The 17,739-nt window shown below is 45.1% G+C and overlaps 1 protein-coding gene across 4 annotated transcripts in view; it reads right to left on the reverse strand.

The window, feature by feature from the left end:
* Positions 1-15,548: 15,548 nt before the first annotated feature.
* Positions 15,549-17,739, reverse strand: part of LOC149344015 (uncharacterized) — a 65,251-nt gene continuing 63,060 nt past the window's right edge. For all 4 annotated transcript variants that reach the window (XM_089546132.1, XM_089546131.1, XM_089546134.1 and 1 more), the window contains one exon: positions 15,549-15,694. The gene's annotated coding sequence lies outside the window, so the exon portion shown is untranslated. The remainder of the gene's footprint in view (positions 15,695-17,739) is intronic.

Consider the following 17,739-nt stretch of genomic DNA (forward strand, 5'->3'; position numbering starts at 1 on the left):
ACAGCTTAAGGGAAAGGCACGCTAAACCGTGGCCGAGTTGAATAATGAGAGAGAATAGGCTCGAGATGGACTAAATCTCGATTCCCTCCTGATCGACTTCACGGGGACGGCGTAATTCAAAGCAAATTGAAATGCAATGCTCGACGGAATTCTCTGTCGCGGACGAAAATTGCAGGGATTAGATGAAATGTGCACTCAGAACAAGAGTAAACCTGTTTACTTTTCGAACATCATACGGATGCCTTGATAAAAATTACATGAGAGAATAGGCCGGTGTGTTATACGGGTGCAATTTTTCTAATGCTGCAAATGCACATGTTCCGGAGATTGCCTCATGCCTGATTGATTTTTTCCGTAGTTCGGGTATTAAAAATCGCGCAATAAGTTTCGAGCGCAAAATCCACAATTTGGGTTATTCAGAAATAAATTCTGCATTTGGGATGTTTTCCAAAAAAGCTTCGCTTTTATGCTTGGCATTAGGTGCACTATTTTTTGCACATTCTTTCATAAAAGAGGAAAAAAACAGATCTAGATGCCCGGTAAAAATTCCGATGGGAACTTACTTGTCTTCCCGTCTGTTCAAAATATTTTTCCGCTTACGATACAATCGTCTAGGAGTATTCCTTGGAAAAAAACAGCGCTAAACGAAAGGACAACGAAAAAGAGTACAACAGGACCGGCGTTGTCCTTTCGTTTAGCGCTGTTTTTTCCAAGAAACATGTACCAACTAGCTCAACTCTCCGTTTTATTGAAGTAGGAGTATTCCGCGTATAAGGAAGATCGGCGTGACTTTCTTTACAGTGCGAAAACTTTCAGCATCTCGGCATTCATTATAAGGCCGCAATGGTCTTTCGATCAGGGTAACTTTAATGGTGGGTTGCGCTTAATGAAGTGCCTGCGATAAGGCGTCTGGTCGGCAACCATGTTCTGCCCCCTCTGCCATGTTTTGCCCAGTTTTGAGAGCAACAAAACCAAGATCGTTTAGAAAGCTCATTTCCGAAGGGAAATCGGGTTGCAGGCCTATTTTCAAGAATTTCTTTCCGTGGTGTTAGGGAAGTATGTATAGGTGACAGACGTATGCAGCCTTGACCGCATGTTACGCTTGTCACCTTAAAAACCATACATGGCTATTAAGGTCTTGAGTAAACCTGAACCGGTTAGAGCAAGGCCCACTGATTCGAGATAAGTGTGGTCGCCATTTTGCTATATTGCTTTGTCCCTTGTTGCCTCATCACACAGGCGACCACCCAAGGTGGGCATGAAACAGCGTCCTGGACACTGTTCTCGAACCCGAAGAGAAAATTCATCCGCGTGCTCAGCGAAAGACCGTGGGCCACGAATTTTGTCCCTCAACCAGACACGTACTCGACCAACGGACTGCCGGACAATGATGCTAATGACGAAATATTCTTGCAACAGGTACGTACCTTGTATGGCTTTCAAACAGCCGTATTAAATGATGACTCTGTGAAGAAATACTAGTGGGAAAACTTCCGCTACGGTACGACGTTCTCACGGCGATCGGTGCGGATCGACGAAATAAATGGTCCAGCACTACTCAGCCACAGCGCAGTGTGCAGTGCACTCGTGTCTTTTATCTCCTTTTTTTTTTCAAATGGTGGCGCAAGAAAAAAATTTGCGAACACATTATCCTAATACTGCTCCATTAATAAACAAAAAAGCTGTTAACTGATAGAATTCTTTGACATGGTATCTTGCTGAGAAAGAAATCGCTTCTTCCGGTCTGTGATCTTCCCCGCCTTTTTATCAAGGGCCAGTCACATTCATATTGTGCTTAAATGAAGCAGAAAGCTTAGCTCAGTAAGATGAGCCGGGAGTTACTTCCTCAAGCAGCAAGCGTGTATCGCGATAATCTCTAAACTCTCTTCTTCGAGAAGCTACACATCTGTAGCCTTGAAACACCGTTCTCAATATCGCTCTCCGATGCATTCTGATTTCATTTTAATACCTTGCTACTCGGCTCGCAAGTGTCATGCAATCAAGAGGAAATAATAGGCGCTAGGTGCACAGGAGTTGTATATGTTTGTTAGATGCATATATTATGTCTATTTGTCCTTGTGCCAGTTTATAAACTGGACTGATTAGACTGTACAAAATGAAAGTAGAACCTCTTGTGGGAGTTGAAATTCATACTACCACTCGAGTTGTCAACCTTTCCACGTGAAACTTGTGTAGAGGGAGGCACTTTGGCTTGACGACGTTGTTAATTCTACATTATCCCGGACACCCTAAATGTGCTGGAGACAAGATGACATTGCGTTTGGGCATTAGGTGACAATATTATAGAAAAATTAATTCTTTCATCTCGTCTCTTAGAATGTTCTTTTTCATTTATCTCCATCGCAGACAAAATGGCCCATTGAACCTGTATTTTTGAGCGCACTAAAGGTAGTGGATCGTTCGATACGGGAACGCAATGTTCACTGGCTGATCGGGATCCCGCAACGTGCTGCAGTTCTCGCCGGAGACGCTTTTTCTGGCTGTCTCCTTCGCGGATCGCTACTTACAGGTAAGCAAAGTTTCTGTCATTACATTTGAACAGTGTTCACAAGAAGCGCCCAAAACAAAAGTGTAAAGGAAATTTCAGTATGATAGAATATAATGCTGGTATGCATAAGAACAAATTCGGAATTGGATCAGGCGAATAATGCCCTAACGTTTCGTTTCACCTGAAATTGAATTGAGACTCACACCATAGAGAACTCGAAGTTGTTTCCATGCCTATTATACATTATTGGTTTCTTTTGTAGTGTATTTTCCCATGTAATTCTTTCTCTCAGTTATCGTACGTGTGTAATAACAAGCCATCTGCAGATTTGAGTGTTCCTTCTTCTGCATTCGTAAAAGAACCGAGCTCTGATACACTTTAGCCATACTCATGATCCTCGTTTTCAGTTTGCGGCGGCGCGGTATGATGTTCGCCACTGCTAGTTGGTTGCCGCACTTATGGATGCTGCAGCTTCCAACAGCGTGCCATACTGACGGCATTCACTGGAAGCTATGGTTGCAGTTGCCACGGTGCAGTTTGTGTCATTTAGAGTGTCGGAAGAATCTGTAGGTGTCTACAAGCTCTGCTGGGAACTATGAATGAAGACTGTCTCTGGACTGTTCCGTGCTCCGGCCTCTGCTACATTTCCCTGTTCAGATGCACGCCGTGGATAAGCGCCAGATGGAGCTTATGTGAGCAGCTGCCCTGTGTGTTGTGGTCAAGCATAAAGAGCCGGAGTACCACATATTCTACCGTTCCTACTACGCATCGACTAAACCAACGGGAGAGACCACGGAGAGAGAACTCTGCGACATGGAGGAGAACATTTTCCGTGCCGTCGATTGGTGCCTCAATCTGCCATTGGCCCTAGACTTCCTGCGTCGCAACTTCAAGGCTGCAGAGGTATGTGCACGCCATGCTTTCGGATGTATTCCTGGCTTAGTGGGGTCTGTGGAGGGTGTTGGAGTGGTTGTGCTCATTTATTCGCCATCTACGACCCGGCTTCATTAGGTAGTAGATACGTGCTCCATACAGGCTAGCTGTAGAACAGTCACTATAATTTAACCCATTGCCAAAATAGCGACTGTTTAAGGGTAATTACAGCGTTAGGCGAACCTACGTGCGCGCGTGGTGTTGAAAGTTTCACTTTCAGAAGACCAGAACAGCAAACATTTTTATCAGAACAGTCCAACGTGGTTGGGCGCCGCGTCTGGGAGGTTTCTGTTGGAAGAATTGTTTTGCTTTTTTCTGACCAGAGTCTTGGGAAGAAACATAGCCAGATATAAGGTCTTGTCTCTCCCACAGATATATGTAGTGAAGTTGTTGCATTTTTAACTGACTGGCTGCCGCATGTTTCCTGCCTTAACAGGCCAGCAAAATGGAACAACTGACAGCTATATACATCCTGGAGGTGTGTCTGGCCGACTACACCATGGCCTGAATAAAGCCCCCAAAGAAGGCCGCATTGGCTCTGGACTGCGCCATGCACTTCCAAGGAAGGAAAAATCTCTGGTATGCTACTGAGTCCTTACTGTCTTTTCATTTTTATAGCGCATGAAAAGAAGAAAAAACACATGCTCTAGTGAAAGGCATGAATAATATCATAAAAAAATTACAGCACACTTGGCAATGTCTGAGGTACAAGGTGACACGACAATGGTCGCTAGTCTGAGTTCACGGCTAGTACAATTCTGTATGTTACCTTATCCGAGGAGAGAGACACGCCACTTCCGTCAAATTTTTTTTTTCAAAAAGGACAGTGCTTGCCGGCTTTAAACAAATTTTTAGTTATCACGTACAAATTTTGAAAGTTTTTGTTTTAAGTATACTTTTCGAAAGTTGGTGTCACTTTCATATTGCCTTTCAGTGATTAGAACACTTCTTGGGCTCCAATGATATTCTGTTTCGGGAAACCCAATGTGACGGCACATCGTCTGTGCGGAATTCGCGGCTGGAACAAGGTGGTCTTTTCTGCTAATCTGCCAAAAGTACGAACCTAATATCGGTGTGCGTTTCTTAAAGGGCATAATGTTCCTGAATAAGAACAATCATATTGTATGTTTCATGAGAGAGAATGGTGATCGCCATCACGGGAGGCTCTCTGTATTCAGTTTTGCGTTAAAAAAAACAACAAATACGTATACCCCATTCCCCCCCCCCCTGATTACTAGACGAAGTTTTCCGCAACGCCAACACGCCAGCAGTGGCACATAAATGGCCTCTTGAGCATGTAGTGTTCTCTTTGGGATTTGGTGTGACTACTAAGCACACTGGTATTTATTTCCAGTTGGGACCACAAGATACAGTTGTCCAATGGCCACTATATAGGCTCCCTCCAGCCTATAGTGACGCAGAGGCAAGAGTTCCTGTCACTTGCGGCTCGTTTAAAAGTGAGGCCTTTTACTTTCTCTGGGTGGTGGTGGTGAAAATCTTTTAATGAAATAGTTTAGGAGGTTGTAGCGGCGGTGGAGCTCTCAGTCCGGAAATCCACTGGCGTAAGCTGCTGTCCGGGCTCTTTCGATGAGTTACTTTTGACTCGTTTCGTCCGAGGTGGTCAAAGCTGCCTCCCACCCCTCCTACGTTGGCTGCTTATTTACAGTTATCGCTTGATTTCGTTGGCAGGCCCATACAATATGGTACAGGTCCGCCTTCTCCCCGCAGAATTTGCATTGTGAGTCAACTGACTCCGGCTCTATTCCGTGTAGTCTTCGTGGGTTGTTGTAAGTGTTCTGTAGCTTTCGGAGGAGGGTAGACCCGACGGGATAATCATAAGTGCTGAAGTATGTCGGTGTAACTTAGTAGTGGGTAGCAGTAGGTTGCACGGCATCCGTACTGAGTGCCCGGGTGAGAAATGCTCAGCCATCCAAGAATACGGGGCCAGGGCTAAAACAAGCATAACAGGATACGAGATGTATGACGGAGACGGTTCCGGCAAGGCCGTCACCTTAGTACATAAGTCAATTACGGCAATCTGCAAAACCAACATAACGGATACGGACGTACGCCAGTATACTAGAAATTGTAACCGAAAAACCAGCGGATGACAGCGCTTTCGTCATAAACGTGTACAGCCCCGAAAAAGAAAAGAACCCCAGAATACATGAACTGTTCAAAAAAGCCAGCGATATGGCAGGCCAGAACCCACTGTTGATCCTAGGAGGCTTTAATGCGGCAGACCCAAGTTCGGGGTACCAAAAACTCAATGCCAAAGGTAAAAGCATAGCAGAAAGCACAGACAAATACGGCATGGAGCTAGCTAACGACCCCACAACTACGATGAGGATAGCAAACAGCGTCTGCAAACACACCACGCCTGACCTAGCCTTCTCAAAAAACTACGACAATATCCAATGGGAAAATACAATGGAAACCTTAGGGAGCGACCACTTCATCCTTAACTTAGAAATAGCCGCGCGAGAAATGAAGAGCTGCAAAGGGACTGCCAAAATCACAGACTGGGATGCCTTCAGAAACCACAGCGATGAAATAATAAAACCGATAACCAACATAGAAGAGTGGTGCACGGAGCTTACGAAGGTCAGACAAAATACACGAAGATGATCGTTCGCACGGAACAACACCCAGACGTAGATAGCCGCCTTCTTCACCTATGGGAAGCACGAAGAAGCCTTGTCAGGAGATGGAGGCAGCAAAAACACAACAGGAAACTTAAGTTGAAGATCGCAGAACTAACAAAGAAGGCATCAGAGTACGCAGACAACATAGCCGCGCAAAACTGGCAACAGTTCACGGAAACACTTAGAGGAACACTGGCCCGAACTTGGAATATACTAAGAGCTTTGACAGACCCCACAAAAACCAAAACGGAAAGCGGCAAGTCCATGAAAAGACTACTCCACACCTACCCTGGAAAGGAAGACCAACTAACACAAGCACTCAGGGAAAAATGCTACGGCACAATCACGCACCAAAGCAAAACCAAGAATACACCGGCGAAAACAACCCCGAGATGGATAGGCCAATCACCGAGGAGGAAGTAAGGGCAGCCACAGGGAAGCAAAAAAGAATACGGCAGCCGGAAAGGACAGAATAAATAACGCTACCATTAGAAACACGGGAGAGACGGCCATCGCCGAGCTTACCAAGTACCTAAACGCTATCTGGGAAAAAGGAGTCATGCCGCCGGAATGGAAACATGCAGAGGTAATTATGATATCCAAGCCGGGTAAAAGACTCCAAATTGAGAACCTAAGACCAATCTCCTTAACCTCCTGTCTAGGGAAGATATACGAGAGGGTGAATTATGAAAGGATCACAAACTACATGGAGGACAAGGGATATTACCCTAATGCCATGTTTGGCTTCAGAAGGGGACTGTCCACGCAAGACGTACTCCTACAACTAAAGGAGGATGTCGTCACTGAAATACCAAGAAGTGGCGAGCATACAGTGCTAGCGCTCGACATAAAGGGAGCCTTCGAGAGCGTGGGATATCCGGCCATCATGGAAGGTCTCAATAGCAAACTGTCGAGACAGAGCCTCCCGTTATGTCAAAGCCTTTCTGACGGAAAGAACGGCTACGATAGGCATCGGAAATACAAGATCGGAGAGCTTCACGGTGCCAAATAAGGGTACCCCGCAAGGCTCAGTAATATCACCGCTATTATTCAACACAGCGACGATAGGACTCACGAAAGTACTCGATGAAATAGAAAGCATCAGCTACGCAATGCATGCAGATGACATAACAATATGGACAACCACAGGCTCCCTAGCAGCTAAAGAAGAGCCGCTACAAAGAGCGATAGACCATACTGAACAATACGCTAGAGCCAGAGGACTATCGTGCTCAGCAGAAAAATCACAATACGTAAGAATAAAAAAGGCACACGAAAATACGACTCCCAAATCACCCTGAAACTCGGAAACGAGACATCACATGAGAAAACGGAAGTCAGGGTACTTGGAATGTAGCTGCAAAAGACGGGACGATGCAGCAAAACCATCGCCTCTGTTAAGAATACAACAGAGCAAGTCGCCAGAATCGTGCGAAGAGTCAGCAGTAAAAAGAAGGGGATGAGAGAACAGGACACCCTAAGACTCATAGACAGCCTCGTCACGAGCAGGGTAACGTACAGCCTCCCCTACCACGAACTAAACAAGCAAGAGACTACAAATCGACACCATACTACGCAAAGCGTACAAAACGGCGCTCAAACTTCCAATGTCCACACCAACAGAAAAACTAATGGCCCTGGGAGTATCGAACACCTTCAACGAACTACGAGAAGCGCAATGTAGTCCGCAATTACACAGACTCACTCAAACCAGAACGGGAAGACACCTACTGGAGAAATTACGGCTACCTCTAGGCACAAAAAGAGACAAGGAACACATTAACAATGAAGACAGAAACAACATCCGGGTAAGACCAATACCCCGGCACATAGATCCCAATATAAATCATGAAAGACGACAAGCCGGAGTCCGAGCATTCACCAGGGAACTCAGCGACAATCCCAACGCAGTCTACACGGACGCAGCAAAGTACCGATACCAACGCAAAACGATCGCCGTTGTAACAGAGGGAGGGGGGCAAGAAATAACCAGCGCAACGATAAAGAACCCAAGCATAGAAGCAGCTGAAGAAGCCGCCATTGCTCTGGCAATATCGCACGGCAACGCAACAGGACACAACCTCATTGTAGTGACGGACTCCAAACAAGCATGTAGAAACTACACATGAGGCAGGACTGACAGCATCGCCAATCATATTCCACACACGACGAGAAGACACAAAAACACTAAACATAGTATAGTGTGGGTTCCCGGACATGAGTGGATGAGGGGCAACGTGGCAGCAGACGAGTTAGCTCGAGGCTACGTCAACCGAGCAGACGCAACACTTTGCACCACAGGCACCTTTGACCCAGTTACCCCCACGTACTCAGATATACTCGATCATTACTGGGGTCAGCGGCAACGGTACTCAGCCCCACACAAAAAGCTCACCAAAGAGGAGGCGGTAGACTGGCACACAAACAGGTACCTACCCACACCTGCACAAACTACACAAGATTTTCCCCACACAATATGCAGACGAATGTCCGTGGTGTCAGGGTAAACCTACGCTAGAGCATGTCACATGGACCTACCCTAAGGCGTACTTACAGCCCAGAATAGACCACCCGAGTGTGATGCAGTGGGAGCACTTGCTGGCCAGCGAGTACGAGGAAGCGCAATGATTTCTCGTGCGCCGAGCCACGATGGCAGCAGTCAAGTGCGGCATCCTGGACCAAGGATCGACCACGGCGCCCAGTGACCCGTAAGGGTCAAGAACACTTGAAAGTTTTTTCCATCCATCCATCTCCATGGACAGGCGCTGCAGCTGCGCTCGCCGCTGCCGTGCCACGTGACTACCGGGGGTATAACAGCTGCTTCGCTGGCGCTTAGTCTCGCCATGGATGAGGCGGCGCTCAATGGACAGACTCCAGCGCCAAACAACGCTTAACAGAGATCTCGCTCGTATCACTAGGTTCAACAAGCGCTACAGTTTTGACAGTTATTTCGGGCTTTTTAGGGGGAGTCCGTCAAGGAGTAGGTTTACTTCACAAGAACGCGAAAAATAAATCTCGGTGCTAAACTGTCTTCTAGGTGCTAAACTGTCTTCTACGCTATGTCAGGACTGGCGTCACAACGGCGGCCGCCGCTCCCTACCTCTAAGGGAAGTGGCTGATGACCATGTGATCCCATGTTACTCATGAATTTTGACAGAGCACTCAGACATGAAGAAACCGATATGGTGTGAAATGTCCAGTTTGCATTCTATTTACCATATGTCAAATTACTAGCTCGCCCTGCGTGGAAATGTATTCTTGTGCACAGTAAAACGTTCATATCACGCTGAGTTCGGTGGAAGTCTTCTAGAAATTTCTACTCCGTAGTGCTCCTGTTCGCGCTCATTCGCAGGCAACTCAACGCTGAAAACAACTTGAAAAAAAAAAACCGCAAAAAACGACGGACGTCAAAACAACAGACACCACATGTCCGTCGTCTTTTCTCTACGTCTACATCCCTTCTATGCCCATCTTTTGCGGTTTTTTTTACAAGATTCTGTACCAACAGGCTGAAATTTCAGTATTACTCTGAAAACAGCCTGCTAATGTAGCTACAGCAGCCGAAAAAAGAAAACATAGTATACCGATGTTTTCTACCCACATGTCCCAGGTAAACAAATGAAAACGACAAGCCTGCTTAGGTACTTTTGCAAGCATTCGCAGCCGATCACGACCATCAAGTTGGCGATGGGAATCATAGCCATATGGGTAGTGGAAGTAGGTTGTTGTCTTTCGTAAATGCCTCCCATGGCAATGCGCCCTGCTTACCCAATAAAGGACTTTCAACTCAAATCAAATTGACAAGGCTCTTAACCGTCATATTAACGTCGACCAGAGGGCGAACAGATAATTGAAAACTAGAGTCTCCAATCGCACCGCAGTTCCTTCTGCCTCTGCAGCATCTCGTCTGAAAAGACAAATCTTCAACCTCGTAGATTTGACGGCGGAGAATACTGTCACACAACACTTCGGCATATTGTCAAATGCCACGGTTACCGCGTATGCGCCTGCCTTCTAACACTGGCTGTGAACAGATGCTTCTGTACTTGTTTGCCTTCGCAGCAAAGCGGCGAAACGAGGACACTGGTCCGAACGAAACTCAGTGTTGGCCAACTCCTAAGACACGCGCTCAAAGGCCCGGCGAGGACAAATTGAAAACTCGACAAACCGATCGTACGGCTAGAAAGCTCTTCGAATATAGTAATTGAGGACAAAGGTCACAGGTGCCATATATAGAACTGAGGCACTATGATTCTGTGAAATTTAGTAGGTTGACCTTCTTGCTGCATCCAGATGTGCAAAAGGCATGCGTGTGCTGTACGACATCAGTGCACGTTAAAGATCCTCAGGTGGTCGAAATTACTCCTGGGGCCTTCACTACGGCACCTCTTTCACCCCTTCTTCTTTCAATCCCTCCTTTATCCTTTTCCTTGCGGCACGGTTCGAGTGTCAAACGAAATGTGAGACAGTTACTGCGTCATTTCCTTTTCTCAAAACCAATTTTCATGTTTTTCCAAGCTGCCCGAAATGGCAGTTGCGGAGCCGCAGTGAAAACCTGGTCAACAATGGTATCCGGTTTTTAACAACCACAAATATAATTCAGAGAAAAATCTTAGTTTTATTATTTTGTACATTGCATGCAATGAGGGGTGAAGCACAGAGGAGCACATAAAATCGGCAGTTCATTTGATCTAAACCAAACCGAGAGTTTTGGTTGCTTTGATTGTCCTAGCTTGGATATACAACCATGTCCGCATACTGATCAACACACGGTTGATGTTATTTTCTTTTGGTTCAGAATTGCTATGCCAATTAAGTGCATTTATGACGATTCTGAGGCCCCATCCCTTCCATCCGCCCGGCCTGCCTCGGGTTTAAAAGCTTGGAAGACGCCATGTTGAGATTCCCGCGTGCATTAGCCTGACTTCCACGCATACAGTCTGTGTGTGCCACATTCAGCGGGCCTTCCCCAAGATGGAGACTGGCTGGCAAAGAGGTCCCACGAACAACGTGGCCTTCGGTCGGTCTCGGTCAGGTCTCTTCACCCTGGCCAGGCCATCCTGTGCACTGCCGTGCTTAAGTTCCGGCTAGGTTTGCAGCTAAATCACTTTCTGAACACCTCTGCAGAAACACGCTCACCCTCGTCACCGACACTGCACAAGCAACGCGTAGAGGAAAAACCTTAAGCAGGACACCAGCCCTGACCTTACTATAACGAAGAACGCTTTACAGGCTGATTGGAGACATACAGGCTTAAACCTATGGAGCGATCACTACATATTAAAGATCACCCTTCCGAGCACAATCTACGCCCGCAATTTCGAAAAAACCGGGAGCAGAATTTGACACAAGACATCCCCTGCAACAATGCATGGACGTCATAAATTAAGCGGCACATGGCCCTCATCCAAAAGCTTGCCGCTGCAGAGCTTTCAAGTGACCCATTCGGTAACGGAATGCTCCACCTATGGGAGGCCTATCAAAGTTAGTAAAAGCGCTGGCTCAAGCAGACGCATAATCGCGCGCTGAAGAGTAAAATGCCGCACAGGCTACAACTTATAATCGAGCATGCTGCCAACCTGACATCACGGCACCAAAATCAGTCCTGTAACCGCCTTGATGGCAACACCTGGTCACTCCTACGCCATATGCTGGACGTCACCTCCTAACGCACAGAGAACAGCAAGAAAATTACTGTACACTCTTACACACTGTTGAGCGGCAGTGCGTGGATCGTGAATCGACAATCATTGCCACCTACTTCTCAAATTTAAAGCAACAGCCCCTATCATCATATACCGGAACTCCAAATCCAGCCTTGGATGCCCCCATAACGGAGGCAGAGGTATGATGGGCTACACTACAGCAGCTACTCAATACCTCAGTGCCGGACCTGGACAGCATTACAAACAAGCAACTCCGCAAATGGGATGCAGAACCAAAGCATCCTTCGCTAATTTACCTTTGCCCCGGGCTTGGACAGCATAATCAACAAGGCACTCCGCAATTTGGATGCAAGATCAATAGCATCCTTCGCAAACTTGTGAACGATCATTTGGAGAGGGGCACCTTACCCCAAGAATGGAAGTCGGCAAAAGCCACGTTCATACCTAAGCCAAGTGAACCTCCTGACCTCAAAAACATGCGTCGCTGACCATGCTACGCTGAAAAAAGCCCTGATCTACCTGAAAAAAATCCTATTCTTAAAAGTTGTGTGAATTTTTAGGAGAGAACCTTGTACATTTGTGATCATTTGCTTTTGATCTGCCTTGAAAGATGAAAATAGATTTTGGTGTAGACAGCTTCTCATCAGTAGTGGGTGCTTTTCACTTGAACGCCTTTATTTGGCGCATATATGCGATGCTTTGTGAGGCTTTTGAGGCTTGAAAGTGTTCTGATATATGCTGCTACTTTTATTATTTGTTACGATTGGGTTCACTTAATCAGCCCTATATGGTTTTAAATATTGTTACTTACAAGTGTTGTGTACATGTCATAATAGTTATGTGGAATCGTTCTAATCTTTTGAAATGATTTGATTTTGTATGTTTCTTTTCTACCGACTTGGTTGTCTTCGAATTGAAGTTCAAATGCGTCGCTGTGGTGACTACTAGGGAAGTCTAGGGATAGTATCATGAACTGGTTTTTGCCTCTCGCAGCCGAGCCTATTCTTTTTCTGCACACTGAGAATTAAGATGTTTCCATAAACTGAACACAGCATTCTGTCACCGCTGCTACAGAACAGCGAGCGATCTAGGCAGAAGCGCAGGAGCCACAAGCAGTGGACGGCCTTGGGTGACATTTCGTGAAGCTGACCCAGGTCTGCTGCTTACCCCGTGCCCAAAAGAAGCAACAGCCCCTGACAGAACCCGCTGCATCATCGAATCACCACCTCCGCGCCTGCGCAGAGGATCTTCTACCCATTCCGGCGACCATATAAATTTGACAGCACCGGCCAAGAGCCCACCAGAACAGCGAGCGATCTAGGCAGAAGCGCAGGAGCCACAAGCCCTAATCGTCTTTCACCTACCTTGCAGGTGTGTAAAAGTCTTCGCGGCCTTTTTTACAAAGCCTAATTTTTGAAAGCTTGGATCGCTCGCTGTTCGACATGGGTGACAAAGCACCGTCATCTATCAAAGAGCTGTTCAAATTTGTAACAGAAGCAAATGTGACACTGAAAAAAGAACTAGATGAGATGAAAGAGGGCTTAACTTATATGAATGATACATTTGAAGAACTTCGCGCAACTAAGCAAGAATTAGACACCCTAAAGCTAGAGCATGCTGTTTTGAAGGAAGAGAAGGAACAGATGGCAAAGATGTTATCTGATACCCAAAAGGAACTGACTGAACTCAAGCATATAGCAGAAACAACAACATAGATATTAAAGGCATCCCGCAAGAACCAAACGAATCACTGGTGGAAATCGTGAATTGGTGACCAGATCGGACAGGAAGTGTCACCATCTGATATTGACAGAATGCATCGTGCGCCCACAAAAGACAAGGAAAAAACTAACATTGTCGTCAGGTCTGTGTCCCGAGCAAAAGAGAGACCAGGCCTTGAGGGAGGCAAAAAGAAAAGGTTTGCCGCAGATTGCATCAGGTTTTCTGACAATGAATCGGTGTTCATTAATGAACATCTCTGCCCAGAATAGATTTTGTTCAGAAAGGCTATCGCCAAAAAGAACGAAAAGAACTGGAAGTTTGTGTGTGGCTGTCCCATTCAAAAATTCTTGCCAGAAAAGTGGAGAACTCCAAAATCATTCACATCGCAACAGCTGCCGACCTTTCTATAATTGTGTAACTGCGTAGTGTCATGCGCCAGCCATCTGAGTTTGTTCCAACATGTGCAACAAACCAAGCACACCGAAATCTAACAATTTATCATTTCTGCACTGTAACATCCGCAGTCTCAACAGAAATCTTGATTCACTTTTAGCAATGATAACTCGAAGGCATGTTCAATATATTATGGCATTGTCAGAAACCTGGCTGAAAGAAAATGAATTCACGAACATACCTAATTATACATTTTTATCACTTTCAAGAAAAGATGGTAGGAGAGGCGGAGGTGTGATGCTCTACATATCATCGTCACTAGAATACCAAAAAACAGAATGACATACAGTAACAAAGGAAGAATATGACATGCTTTTTGTGAAATTAGAAGGTGGCGTCATAATTCGAGTATTATATAGACCACCGGACTCTTATCTACCAACATTCATGCAAAAATTGGAAGAAATCGTATAGACGATTTTTTTCTAATACACAGAAGGGGGTAAAAAAGGTGGTGATTTCGATATTAACTTAGGCGATCCAGCGAGTAGTGAGTACCTAAGCTTACTGTCGTCCTATAGCTTAAAAAATCATATCGATCATCCGAGAAGTATAACATCCACATCTTCTTCCATAATCGACCATTTTCTCTCCGGTTTCGATGAGAATCTAGTGAAGGCTGATGTAATAAAAGAGTCTATAGCTGATAATTTTCCCATAACTATATCTGTAGATCTTGGTGCTTCGCAACACGAACACCAGAAAGCGACTCAGATGGGATCACAAAAAAAACAAGAGTATTGCTTCAAGAAAAGAACTTTTCACAGGCTCAAGACGATGATGTTAATGTAGTATATGAAAAGTTTTCCTTGCTGCTAAAATCAAGCTATGTCAGCATTAACTGCAATACTCGGTGGTCAAAATACTTTACGATCCCTATCTGTCCCTGGATGACTGAATCAATACTGCAAGTTATTAAACATAAAGAACACTGGCACAATAAAATAAAGCAAAATAGAAACAACACCTACTATAATGAGCTATAGAGAATTGCCCGCAACCTATCCCTCTCAATGATGCCCAAATGCAAAAAGCAATACAACACACTCGTTCAAAAAGCACAAGGCAATTGTAAAGAGATATGGCGTATCACCAACTAAATAATAAAATCGTCGGCCCAAAACGCCATTTTACCACATGTTAGCAATGATCATGTATATCTGGCTGAAACGTTTAATGATATTTTTATTCAAATCGGCCACCATTTTTCGTCCATACCTAACGTGTCATACGACACTGCCCTATTGGAAAAAAAAGGCAATGATGGGAATATTGGAAACCAGCATCAAGCATCTTGGTGGATTATGGTAATGGAAAATACGTTGGGACGCTGGATGGTGGGATGATTGGGCATGTTGGAATGATTGGGAGTGTTGGGATGACTGGGCATGTTGGGATGATCGGAATTGCCAGCGTAATAAACAAATGATGATGACGTGAAAACGGTGTCGGTATGCTGGATGTTCAAGTTAAGCTTGTACACGTTGGTATTGATGACAGCCCCAAAAATTGACTGGTATCTTAGAATGGCAGTAGTCCTTCATTATTTTTGACAATCTGAATATTGTCTGTAGCTGGCATGCACTGCGTATGTTTAAAAAAAACACCATCGCGTTTGAATTACTTAAAGTGAACCCTCTTTATTGGGGGATTCCAGATCCCTCTGGCTTCCTCTTTGTGCGCTTTCCAAGCCGGGCGGCTTCTACGAAGAAACTGCGCAGGTACTTTCGGACAGCAGCCACCCGCACTTCCACTGGTGAAGTAGTCTGAAAGAAAAATAACATATGTGCTTCTTTGTTTGTCTCAATGGTAACACCAACATTAAAGATTTAAAAACCTGTTGAATATTTAACTGGAACAAATTATTTAGAACTAGATACTTTAAGGAGTACAGCCACCAATTTCACTTGCATGTTTTCTTTGCTGAGATTACTATACATGGACCATCGCACCATATTCACTGCAATTTAATTTACAGTCGAGCCCATTTATAATGGCCGCAATTACAACAAACACTTGCTTATTGAAAACAAGGTTGGTGCTACCATCAGTTATACAGGGTGTCCACGCTGACTTTAGCCAAGGGTTAAAAAATAAAATATTTGAGGTAGGTCAGGAAAACCCTGTACATACATCTACCAACCGGCTTGCGCATCATAGGCAATTTTTGTTTTGCAATTAATTAATTAGCAATTAAGATAATTTTTCTAAACACGTAAATATTGACTTTAAACGGCAAATGTGAATGGAAAAGTTGGAGAGCACCTTCAGAAACTCCCATTCCAATTATTCGCGATAAAGAAAACCTCACATGTATCTTTTTTCCGAGCTCCAAAGAAAGCCCGTGAGATACAAAAAAAATCACATCACTAGCGCATTCACGCGCCACGATTGTGCTGCTCGCAACCGTGGCTTGAGTGAATGAAATCCGCTGCTGGCAAGGCACGACGACCTCAATGCGCCGGCAGGCGATATGTCAACGGTGGTTGTGGCGCCCACGCGTGCCAGTCTGCAAGCGTGACGGTGCAAGGTGCAGTGAACGTTCCGGGCATTGTGAGCTATGAAATGGCGAAAGTTGACAAACACAAATGCAATGAGTTTTATTCGCCACTGAGAGGCAAAAGAAGTAAAATACTTGCCTATCTTCTTTTGCCTCTCAGTGGCGAATAAAACTCCCTACATTTGTGTTTGTCACCTTTCGCCATTTCATAGCTCACAATGCCCGGCATATTCACTGCACCTTGCACCGTCATGCTTGCAGACTGGCACGCACTGGCGCCACAACCACCGTTGACATATCGGCCTGCCGGAGCATTGAGGCCGTCGCGCCTTGCCAGCAGCTAATTTGATTCACTCAAGCCACGGTTGAGAGCAGCACAATCATGGCGCGCGGATGTGCTAGTGATGCGAATTTTTTTTTTGTATTTCACGGGCTTTCTTTGGAGCTCGGGAAAAACGATATTCGTGAGGTTTTCTTTATCACAAATAAATGGAATGGGGGTTTCTGAAGATGCTCTCCAACTTTTCTATTCACATTTGCTGTCTAAAGTGAATATTTACGCTTTTAGAAAAATTCTTAGTTGCTAATTAATTGCAAAACAAAAAATTCCCTATGATGCGCAAGCCGGTTGGTAGATGTATATAAGCGGTTTCCCTGGCCTACCTCAAATATTGTATTTTTTAACCCTCGCCCAGCGCGGACACCCTGTATAAGAGCAATGTTACTGTGTCTCAGTCACAATGAACGACCATGGCCGCACCACTCGGTTATGCCGTACAAGGTGCCAACTCCACATCCCGGACGGAAAAATCACACTTCCCGGAACTGAATGAAAAAATCACGTGTACAGACACATAGAAAATGAGCACTGGCAACAGAATGGCAAGGCGCCTTTAAAAAACATAAACGACAAGCTAGTCAGCATTGTAAACAGCACTAGGCTGGCTTGGATCACAAGCTGAGAAGCTCCAAAGACGAAGCATATCAAGAAACAAACACTTGCCATAGTCATACAAAAAAAAACACAAAAGTGTTGATGTTTCAGCACAGCACAACTACAGTGGTGCCGAAATGTCAATGCTTTTATGTTCTTTTTTTTTTTCTTGCATGACTATGGAGTGTGTTTCTTGATATGCTGAATTTCCCTTGCCAGATAGGTTTCTGTCGACCCCTCAACTATGCTCTAAAGATGGAACTACACAACTGCACTCTTTCTTAGCTGATCGACAGAGACCTTATCATTACTCTAATGCCTGCCAGAGGTCCACGAGGAACAATGTAATATGCAACTCAGGCCCGAGGTTGAATACA

The sequence above is a fragment of the Amblyomma mixtum genome, chromosome 5 (assembly GCF_055824585.1).
Source record: "Amblyomma mixtum isolate Tamu chromosome 5, ASM5582458v1, whole genome shotgun sequence".
NCBI lineage: Eukaryota > Metazoa > Arthropoda > Arachnida > Ixodida > Ixodidae > Amblyomma > Amblyomma mixtum.